At 42.3% G+C, this 11239-nt stretch overlaps 2 protein-coding genes across 2 annotated transcripts in view; both read left to right on the top strand.

Annotated features, from left to right (window-relative positions):
* LOC307178861 (uncharacterized protein) overlaps positions 1-11239 on the top strand; it is a 389700-nt gene that overhangs the window by 195234 nt on the left and 183227 nt on the right. The gene's annotated exons all lie outside the window — the stretch shown is intronic.
* LOC307178866 (uncharacterized protein) overlaps positions 10670-11239 on the top strand; it is a 342766-nt gene continuing 342196 nt past the window's right edge. The window contains exon 1 of the mRNA XM_079907496.1: positions 10670-10762. The gene's annotated coding sequence lies outside the window, so the exon portion shown is untranslated. The remainder of the gene's footprint in view (positions 10763-11239) is intronic.

Raw genomic sequence — 11239 nt, 5'->3', positions numbered from 1 at the left:
TAAAGAACGGATATTCCGACCTTCCAGCCTCCGCGGCCGCCTTGGAGCCCCTGAAAAAGCTTGTGGCAAAGGGGGGCAATTAAAAAACCAAAAGAAGCAGGTCCTTAAGTTTACTCTTGACTGTACCCATCCTGTACAAGATGGAATCATGGATGCTGCCAATTTTGAGCAGGTTCTTCAGGAGAGAATCAAACTGAATGGAAAAACTGGGAATCTTAGTGGAGGCGTTGTAACAATCAAAAGCAAAAGCAAGATTACCGCAACTTCTGAGGTGTCTTTTTCCAAAAGGTATCTGAAATATCTCACCAAAAAATATCTGAAGAAGACTAATCTCCGAGATTGGTTACGTACGTTAGGTAGGTGCTATCACCAAAGAAAGTTACAAATTGCATTACTTCCAGATTAATCAAGATGAAGAAGAGGGCTTCCCTGGTGGCGCAGTGGTTGAGTCCGCCTGCTGATGCAGGGGACACGGGTTCGTGCACCGGTCCGGGAAGATTCCACATGCTGGAGAACAACTAAGCTTATGTGCCACGACTACTGAGCCTGCGCTCTAGACCCCATGACCTATAGCTAAGGAAGCCCATGGGCTCTAGAGCCCGCGTAACGCAACTACTGAGCCCACGTGCTGCAACTACTGAAGGCTGCACACCTAGAGCCCATGCTCCACAAGAGAAGCCACCGCAATGAGAAGCTGGTACACTGCAACAAAGAGTAGCCCACGCTCTCCACAACTAGAGAAAGCCCATGCACAGCAAAGAAGACGCAACGCAGCCAAAAATAAAAAAATAATTTAAAAAATAAAATAAAGGGCACTAAAATGAGGTATGCCTGTATAGATGTTATAGAACGTTATCATAACCACAACTATATTTGCAGTTAAGTCATTTAAAAGAGTCAACAGATACTAACAAATTAAGTACAGATGTTGAGTTATGGAAGGATAGAAATAATTAGTCTTGTTAGTGTAGCAACATAATTAAGCAATTTGTCACTGAAACCAGACAACCTGGATTCAATTCCCGATTCTGTCACTTGCTGGGATGCAAATGAATGGGTCTAAATCTGTGTTTGTCCTAAAATCCTTCATTTGTGAAATGAGAATAAATATTAGTGCTTTTCTGAGAGATGAAAATTTAGTAAGTTATTAGGCATAAACCCTTAATAACAATAACTCTTACCTGAAGTGGGATAATGACGAAATATAATATAAATCAGACTGAAGATCGCCTTTCCAAAGAAAATATTTTCTTTTTGCTCAGGATCAAGTCCTAAGTGGAGGATATTGGGTGTCAGTTGTCATGCTATATATACGTAGCACAAATCTTATTTTCTCTGCAAAATGTAATGGCCCTGAATGTGAATACCTTCCACTGAGAAGTGGCAGAATGGCTTCCAGGCATTTTGGCAATGGAGACTGTCTCGTTGTCACAAACTATACTTGGAATTGTGGGGTCTTTCTATCTTATTCATCCTTATAATCTCATTCAGTTCACTGCATCCTTGTTCATTTCCACAATCTTGATTTTCAAGCACTTTACCATACCAATTCCCAAATTAAAAGATTTCATCTCCCCATCTCCCCATTCTAGTTCTTTCATTAAATTGATCGCCTAGAGGAATGCTCTTTTATCATGTTTACAGTGCACCTACTTTATATAACTCACTGAGTTATGTACGTATTCATGTCACAAGAATCGGAAAACAACTCACTGATTTATGCATCCCTTGTTGTAAAAATGGAAGATGTGGATTAACTGGTGGCGCAGTGGTTAAGAATCCGCCTGCCAGTGCAGGGGCCACGGCTTTGATCCCTGCTCCGGGAAGATCCCACATGTAGCGGAGCAACAAAGCCCAGGTGCCAAAACTACTGAGCCTGCACTCTAGAGCCCATGAACCACAACTACTGAAGCCTGCAAGCCTAGAGCCCGTGCTCCGCAACAAGAGAAGCCACCGCAATGAGAAGCCCGCGCACCGCAACGAAGAGTAGCCCCCCCCACCCCGCTCACCGCAACTAGGGAAAGCCCGCGCACAGCAACAAAGACCCAACGCAGCCAAAAATAAATAAATTTAGTTTTCAAAAAAGCAATACATTTTTAAAAAATGGAATATGTCTGGGAAGAAAAAATAATGCTAAGGAAAAAGTGTATTTTAAAAAACACAACAGTTACTCAGGCATAAAAAGAAACGAAATTGAGTTATTTGTAGTGAGGTTGGACCTAGAGTCTGTCATACAGACTGAAGTAAGTCAGAAAGAGAAATACAAATACCGTATGCTAACACATATATATGGAATCTTAAAAAAAAAAATGGTTATGAAGAACCTAGGGGCAGGACGGGAATAAAGACGCAGACCTACTAGAGAATGGACTTGAGGACACGGGGCCGGGGGAAGGGTAAGCTGGGACAAAGTGAGAGAGTGGCACGGACATATATACACTACCAAATGTAAAAGCGATAGCTAGTGGGAAGCAGCTGCATAGCACAGGGAGATCAGCTCGGTGCTTTGTGACCACCTAGAGGGGTGGGATAGGGAGGGTGGTAGATGCAAGAGGGAAGAGATATGGGGATATATGTATATGTATAGCTGATTCACTTTGTTATAAAGCAGAAACTAACACACCATTGTAAAGCAATTATACTCCAATAAAGATGTTAAAAAACAAACAAACAAAAAAAACCACAGGGACTTCCCTGACTGTCCAGTGGTTAAGACTCTGCACTCCCAATGCAGGGGGCCCGGGTTCGATCCCTGATCAGGGAACTAGATCCCACATGCAGGCTGCAACTAAGAGTCCACATGCTGCAGCTAAGATCCCGCGTACCACAGCTAAAAGATCCCGCATGCCGCAACAAAGATCCTCCATGCCTCAGCTAACACTCAGCACAACCAAATAAATAAATATCTTTAGAAAAATAAAAAAATAAAAACAAAAATTATTACAGTAGAAAATAAACCATGTAACATATTGCTTAGTAACGTTATTTGAAATGAAAATTTTAATAGCCCTTGGATAATTGCTCTTCTATGAAATTGCCTATTTATATTATCCAATAAACAGTTCCACACATTAATTTTTTTTTTTTTTTTTTGCGGTACGCGGGCCTCTCACCGTTGTGGCCTCTCCCGTTGCGGAGCACAGGCTCCGGACGCGCAGGACCAGTGGCCATGGCTCACAGGCCCAGCCGCTCCGCGGCACGTGGGATCTTCCTGGACCGGGGCACGAACCCGCGTCCCCTGCATCGGCAGGCGGACTCTCAACCACTGCGCCACCAGGGAAGCCCCACACACATTAATTTTTATTAAACAGGGTAAATGTATTTAGCCAATTTTTTAAAATAGTATTTTACAAGCATTTTCAACAACCCAATTGAACAGCATGTCTGCTGCAGGAGAAAAAAAAAATGTAATAACATTATTAGCATGAAGAAGCGTATAGTGTGTCCTAACCAAGAAACCAGGAGGTTCAAGAGTAAATATTGCATTTAATTGAACAATCTGACTCCAGCTTTTGATGTTTCACTACTGACACCGAATAAGCACAACCTCTTCCTATCCAGCCTATGTGGGCAAGCTGATAAAGAAGCCTGATGGCTCCATCCTGTGACACAAACTGAAAGTTCAAACCGCAAGTGTATCCTCCATCAAGCCTCACCCGGTAATCACATTAACACACCAAGCCAGTCACCATTCCGTTCTCTCAAACCATTTTAAAACACCTTGGAAGTCTCCCCTGTCCCGCTAGACAGCTGAAGTATGTAACAAATATTCGCATAACACTTTAATGTTAGCATCAACCTCAATGACGAAACAAAACTTTGGATGGGGTTCCACCCTATTCCAGTGAATGGTTACAAGTGCACATTACCAAAAATAAAGAATGTTTGGGTAGTGAATGTATGAAATTTCTACTTTATCTCTCAAAGGAAAAAGTTCCTCTTGGATATTGTTCGTTTTTAAAACTCATGAACATTGATATTTTCAAATTATTTCCCTGAGCGATTCAAGCATAAGAGATCGTATGATTTTTAATTTTTCTAATATTTCGCATGTGCTTACTATATTCCTATTTTCCCATAATGTAGATCAAGGTGCATGCCATGTACTGCATATTCATGAATGGGGGACAGGTTTTAGGGAGTGTTGAAAAAAATAAAACAGTCCCAAAGTGGTCATTTGCCCCAAAGACAGCAAAACAAGACTTTATTGCAGTTACACCCCTCCCAGGAATGTGACCTTAAACCAACCACTCTGGAATTTCATGAATGATACCACTGAGGTAAACAAAAGGATAAGACCTTTGCCATACCTCCCCCAGAAAAATGTAACCTCGACGAAAAAATTTTTCTTCTCTTAGCAATAAAAAAATTTTTTAAATTATATGTCCTGGAATTATCTCCAAGATATATACTAATGAAAAATTTAAGTATAAAACAGTGTGCATAGTACGCTGTCACTTGCATCTATTTTTTTTAACTTCATTTTATTTATTTTTTATACAGCAAGTTATTAGTTACCCATTTTATACATATTAGTATACATATGTCAATCCCAATCTCCCAATTCATCCCACCACCACCACCCCCTTTCCCCCTTGGTGTCCATATGTTTGTTCTCTGCATCTGTGTCTCTATTTCTGTCTTGCAAACCAGTTCAAAGTACAAACAAAGCAGGTTTACACTTATTACATTATTTGCTGTGTAAGGTATCAAACTAAATACTCCGTAAGTCCCATTTCCATGCATATATTCACAAAGAACACACATAATATTCCGGGAGATGTGTAAGAATGTTGTTACTGAAACCTGAAGGTAAGCTGGAAGAGGCCATCGAATGGAGATGGATAAATTTATCCCATACACAAACATACAGATACAAAAAATCAAATAGGATAAAACTTCTTCAAACGATTTTAAAAAGAACAAAGTTATTATATAGTGCAGAAATTACACTATTGGGAACATATCAAACGAAAAAAATCTAGCAGATATACGGAATGTAGTACCATTTACTCAGGAAGAAGAAAAAAATTCTGCTATTTTTAACAACACAGAGGAACAATGAGGTTATCTGCTCCGTAAAGTAATTCACAGAGAATGAACAGATGGTACTGAATGATGTAACTCATGTGTAAAAAGAAAAGAAAAAAAAAAAAAGAACCAAAGAGTAACAAAGACAAAAATACTGGTTATCAAATCCTGGGACTTGGTAGAATGGGGAGATATTAGTCAAAGGAATACATTTCCTGCTGTAAGTTGAAAGTTCTAGAATTTAATGTACACCATGGTACTTACAGTTATCAACACTATACTATATGCTTGAAAGTCAATAAGATAGTAGACCTTACATGTTCCCAAGACACATAAAAAAACTGTAATTATGTCACAGGTGAATGTAGTAAAGACCCCACTGAGGTACTTATTTTGCAAGAAAAGTTCACACTATACACCTTAAACTTATACAATGATATATATTAATTAAATTTCGATAAGTAAGGGAAAGAGAAAATTTTAAAAGTACAAAGAAAAGGTTGTGGTTTATCAAGTGTACGAAAACTAATTTCAAAAAACAAATCCAAAACAAAATAAAAGATCTTACAAGTACAAAATATGCATAAACTAGCAGAACATAGAAGAAAGAATTAGATTAGAGATCAATAAAATAGGGGAAAAGAACTACATAAAATCACACCACCACAAGTTGGTTATTTGAAGAGAATAACAAAATTGACAAACTCATATCTAGAATAACTAACAAAAAGAGCAAAGACTCAAATTACTGAAATCAGAAATGAAAGAGTGGACATTACAAATAATTTCAACTGATTCAACAGAAATCAAGAAAATTAGAAGAAAATATTATGAAAATTCTATCCCTGAGTATTGGATAAACTAGAAGAAATGAATAAATTCCTAGAGAAACATTAACTACCAAGACAGAACCATGAAGAAATTAAAACCTCTACAAACAAGTAACTGGAAAGGAGATGGAATCACTAATCAAAAACAATTCAACAAAGGAAAGCCAGATATATTCACTTCAGAATTCAAGACAACATTTGAAAACCATTAAGAACAAATTTACTTAAACTATTCCCCCCCAAAATGAAGAAAAAGGAACAGTTTCAAACTCTATGAGGCCAGAATTACTCTACTACCAACGCCAGTCAAAGACAATACAAGAGAGCTTTCCCCAGTGGCGCAGTGGTTAAGAATCTGCCTGCCAATGCAGAGGACACAGGTTCGAGCACTGGTCTGGGAAGATCCCACATGCTGTGGAGCAACAAAGCCTGTGTGCCACAACTACTGAGCCTGCGCTCTAGATCCCGTGAGCCACAACTACTGAAGCCCAAGTGCCACAACTACTGAAGCCCACATGGCTAGAGCCCGTGCTCTGCAACGAGAAGTCACCACAATGAGAAGCCCGTGCACCGCAACAAAGAGTAGCCCCCACTCGCTGCAACTAGAGAAAGCCCGCGTGCAGCAACAAAGACCCAATGCAGCCAAAAATTAATTAATTAATTAATTATAAAATTAACATACCAGGGACTTTCCCCGTGGTCCAGTGGTTAAGACTCTGTGCTTCCACTGCAGGGGGCACGGGTTCAATCTCTAGTCAAGGAACTAAGATCCCACATGCCTCGCAGCAGGGCCAAAAACCAAAACAAAACAAAAACCATGCCAGGACTTCCCTGGTGGTGCAGTGGTTGGGAATCTGCCTGCCAATGCAGCGGACACAGGTTCAACCTGGTCCAGGAAGATCCCACATGCCGCGGAGCAACTGAGCCCACATGCCACAACTACTGAGTCTGCACGCCTAGAGCCCATGCTCCACAACAAAGAGAAGCCACCACAGTGAGAGGCCTATGCATGGCAACAAGGAGTAGCCCCTGCTTGCCACAACTGGAGAGAGCCCGGGCACCGCAACGAAGACCCAGCACAGCTATCTATCTATCTATCAATCAATCAATCAATCAATCAATAAATTAAAAAAAAAACATATCAAAATTATCAAAATTTACACCAGGCACTGTAAGCTGTACTACAGGGGAAGTCCGCATTACTAAATCTTTACAGCAACAAAAGAGAAAGATGCACACTCTGCACTACTGTTCAAGAAAATACTAAACGCCCTATCTAGAACAGTAAGACAAAAACCAAAAACTCAAAGTTACCCACATGGAAAAAGTACAATTTTCTTATTCTGTAGGTGACAAGGTTTTGTATGCACAAACCAAAAAGATTTCACGAGAAAACTACTTCCTCAAAAAACAACTTTAGAAAACTTGCAGCATAAAGAATCAGCACGCAAAAATCAGTTGCACTTTTATACACAATGAACAAGGTCAACAGAAAATTAGAGAATAGTCCTATAGAACACTTAGGAAAAAATTAGCCAAGGAGTTGAGAGACTTGTACACTGAAAACTACTAAACGTTCTAAAAGAAGTTCATGGAGATACAAATAAATAGAAACACACCCTGTACTCATGGATTAGAATATTCCAATTTTAATATTTTTTAATTAATTAATTCATTTATTTATTTATTTTTGGCTGTGTTGGGTCTTTGTTGCTGTGCGCGGGCTTTCTCTAGTTGCGGCGAGCGGGGGCTACTCTTTGTTGCGGTGCATGGGCTTCTCATTGCGGTGGCTTCCCTCCTTGTGGAGCACAGGCTCTAGGCGTGCGGGCTTTAGTAGTTGCAGCACGTGGGCTCTACAGCACAGGCTCAATAGTTGTGGCACACGGGCTCTAGAGCGCAGGCTCAGTAGTTGTGGCACACGGGCTCTAGAGCGCAGGCTCAGTAGTTGTGGCACACGGGCTCTAGAGCGCAGGCTCAGTAGTTGTGGCGTACGGACTTAGTAGCTCCGCAGCATGTGGGATCTTCCCAGACCAGGGCTCGAACCTGTGTCCCCTGCATTGGGAGGCAGATTCTTAACCACTGCGCCACCAGGGAAGTCCAATTTTAATATTCTTAAAATGGCCAAATTACCCAAAGTGTCCTACAGATTCAATGGAATCCCTATGAAAATTTCAAGGGCAATTTTTGTAGGAATAGGAAAAATCACGCTATAATTAACAGGGAGCGGACCTCAATGAAGAGTAGCCCCCATTCACTGCAACTAGAGAAAGCCCGTGCGCAGCAGCGAAGACCCAACGCAGCCATAAATAAATAAATAAATAAATAAAATTTATTAAAAAATTTAAAAATTATAGAATTAACAGAATCTCAAGGGACCCCCAAATATCCAAAATACTCTTGAAAAAGAAGATAGAGTCAGTCATTTTTATTTTCATTTTTTTTTGCAGTTACAACAAATGAGTTCTTGAAATTAAACATCCAGTTTTACAAACATAGTCTGATACAAATCAGAAAATGACACTTGGTTAGAAAGATACCTGGTGCTCGGGCATCACCAGAAAAAAAGCAAGAAGTCAGATATCTCAAAAGCCAGACCATTTCCCACTTCTGAACTTGTCCTCTATTTTTGTTAAAAAAAAAAAAAGAAAAGATAAAAAAAGAAATAAAGGTCAGAGACCTTCCTGGCAGTCCAGTGGTTAAGACTCCACGCTTCCACCACAGGGGGCACAGGTTTGATCTCTGGTCAAGGAACTAAGATTCCGCATGCTGTGCAGCGCAGCATCCACCCCGCCCCCGCAAAAAAAGAAATAAAGGGCATATATATTTATGAGTATGAAGAGGAAACCATTTGCTACAAAAAGTTTTCCTGACACTCTCTGTCTACGTAACAGACCGCTAATCGTGAACATTTAGCACACGAGCACTGAAAAGACACAGAGCCTGTGATGTGAATCCAGCACCACACAGGAGCCCAAAGTTCCATTCACTACGCAGATGTCACCTGGCACCTTACCTCCCTGGGGGCCCTGTCACACTCTAGGACTTAATGAGAAAACCTAACACACCTGGGGGAAAATGGGAATCTAAAAGGGACAATGGTTTTCCAAAATCCTTTGGGGATTCCTAGAAGATGAGCCAGGGTGGGGTGTCTATCTTGATTTCAACGGCATCTCTTGGGCATCCGCAAAGCCCCTTCCTGTGCCACAGTACCTACAAGCACGCCCTTGGAGTGGCAAGGTCATCAGCGGGGCGACGTCGTCCAGATGACCCCACACTGTCCTGCAGTCTTCTTCCCATCAAGGTTCAGTTTTTCTCTCTGATTTTCCATCTAGCAAATCTCCAAACCCCAGGACCTCCTGGTGGTCCAGTGGTTAAGACTCAGTGCTTCCACTGCAGGGGATGAAGGTTCGTTGCCTAGTCAGGGAACAAAGATCCCACATGCCACGTTGCATGGCCAAAAAGAAAAGAAAACAAAACAAACAAATCTCCAAATTCCAGTTTTTCCAGGGGTTTTTGTAACATCAGTTGCCTCTCCATCCTACATTCTAAATATATTGTTTTGATTCATTTCTGCAAAGTATTGTCAAAACTATTGCCCTGGAGACACTTCATGAAATTCTCTTTAAAGCTTTTACATTCACCGAAGTGATCCAGCAGGCAGCCACCCTTGTCCGGGGCGGGGCCAGGGCTGGAAGCACTTGCACCTGAAGATCATGGCCATCGACCAAGCCCATCAGTTTTAGATTTCAAAACATATTACAAAGTAATCAAGATGATGTGGTACTGGCATAAACGCAGATACATAAGCCAATGGAACAGATTAGAAAACTCAAACAATCCCTGGAATATATGGAAAAATGTATAGAAAAGGGTGCCAACACTAAACAAATGGGAAAGGACAGTCTCAATAACAAATGGTGCTGAGAAACTAGATATCTACAAGAAAAAAAATAAAGCTGGTCCTTAACCTGCATCAAAGGTAAATACTATGTGTCAAAAGATACAATCCACAGAGTAAAAAGACAACCTCTCAGGAATGGAGGTGATGAAAGTGATATAAAGAATTTCCAACGGTCAGAGGTTTAGGTTGACTTCATGGTTCAAATTCCAGGCTGGAATAAAACACCCTCTATCACTGATGTCTAGTTCTGAACTTTCCATTCCATTCCCAGTCATTAAGATTCAGTCAGTGACTTGCCCACTTAGCTTCAATGGCCTTTGAATAAGTCAGAACAAATTACCCCTAGTTGGCCTGACTTCCAGATCTCACCAGGTGTTGTGCACATTACTGCCCGACTTTCACGTGCACCATCCAGATCCTGGTTTACAGAGAGCAGACGGTGCATCCAGATGGGGCCCCTAAGCAGCTGCTGCGGGCCAATGGCATTGACACCCCGACTAAACCCATGGGGGTGAAGCCCTGCCCAGGACTACACCCAGTGGAGCCTCTTCACAAGTTCCAGGTCACTGGGTCATGGGGAGACGGGATCTAAGTGGAGATGACAGGCCCTGAGGGAAGGACCTGGGGGACGGTGCGTGTACAGGTGTCAGGCAGGATACTTCAGAGTCAGACAAGTTTACCGAGTCCAAAGAAGGGCATTTGAGGAAGGACAGACAGAAAAACCAACCGAGAATATGACATTACCTGAGTAAGAGCCATTGCAGACTCCAGTTCTTTCCTCTTTCACCTCTTAAGGGCTTCTTCCTTAGACAAAATGAATGTTTAGAGGTCTATCCTGAAAGTGGAAAAGATGCTGTTTAATGCTCAGAATCAACACACCCCCTTCCTGAGTCACCACCACACACACAGGGAAGCCCTCAGCATGTGGAACAGACAGTCCTCTGCTGCCCACTGTCCCAGGAGGGGCTCAGGACAGTAACTCCCACACAGAGACCAACAGGTGAGTTTCCCACCCTTTCTTCAGACCTCGCTCCCCTCCAGGTGAGGCCCTCACGTACCCAGCAGCAGCGGGCACCTCAGCTGGACCCAACGATCCCCTGCAGGTCACAGACCAGCCCTGATCCATCCCCACGCAGAGCAGAGACCTCACCCTCAGCCCAGATCTCAGCCCTCAGGAATGGGGGGACTCAGAGTCACGATGCTCAATGATGGATCCAGATTGGAATCGCCTGGGGCACTTTAAATATGACTGAGGGCTTCCCTGGTGGCGCAGTGGTTGAGAGTCCGCCTGCCGATGCAGGGGACACGGGTTCGAACCCTGGTCTGGGAAGATCCCACATGCAGCGGAGCAACTGGGCCCGTTTGCCACGGCTGCTGAGCCTGCGCATCTGGAGCCTGTGCTCCTCAACAGGAGAGGCCGCGATAGTGAGAGGCCCGCGCCCCGCGATGACGAGTGGCCCCCTCTTGCCACAACTAG

Source organism: Stenella coeruleoalba, assembly GCF_951394435.1.
Source record: "Stenella coeruleoalba genome assembly, chromosome: 20".
Taxonomy (NCBI): domain Eukaryota; kingdom Metazoa; phylum Chordata; class Mammalia; order Artiodactyla; family Delphinidae; genus Stenella; species Stenella coeruleoalba.
Note: the sequence above shows the minus strand (reverse complement) of the source record. Positions and strands in the feature narration are given on the sequence as shown.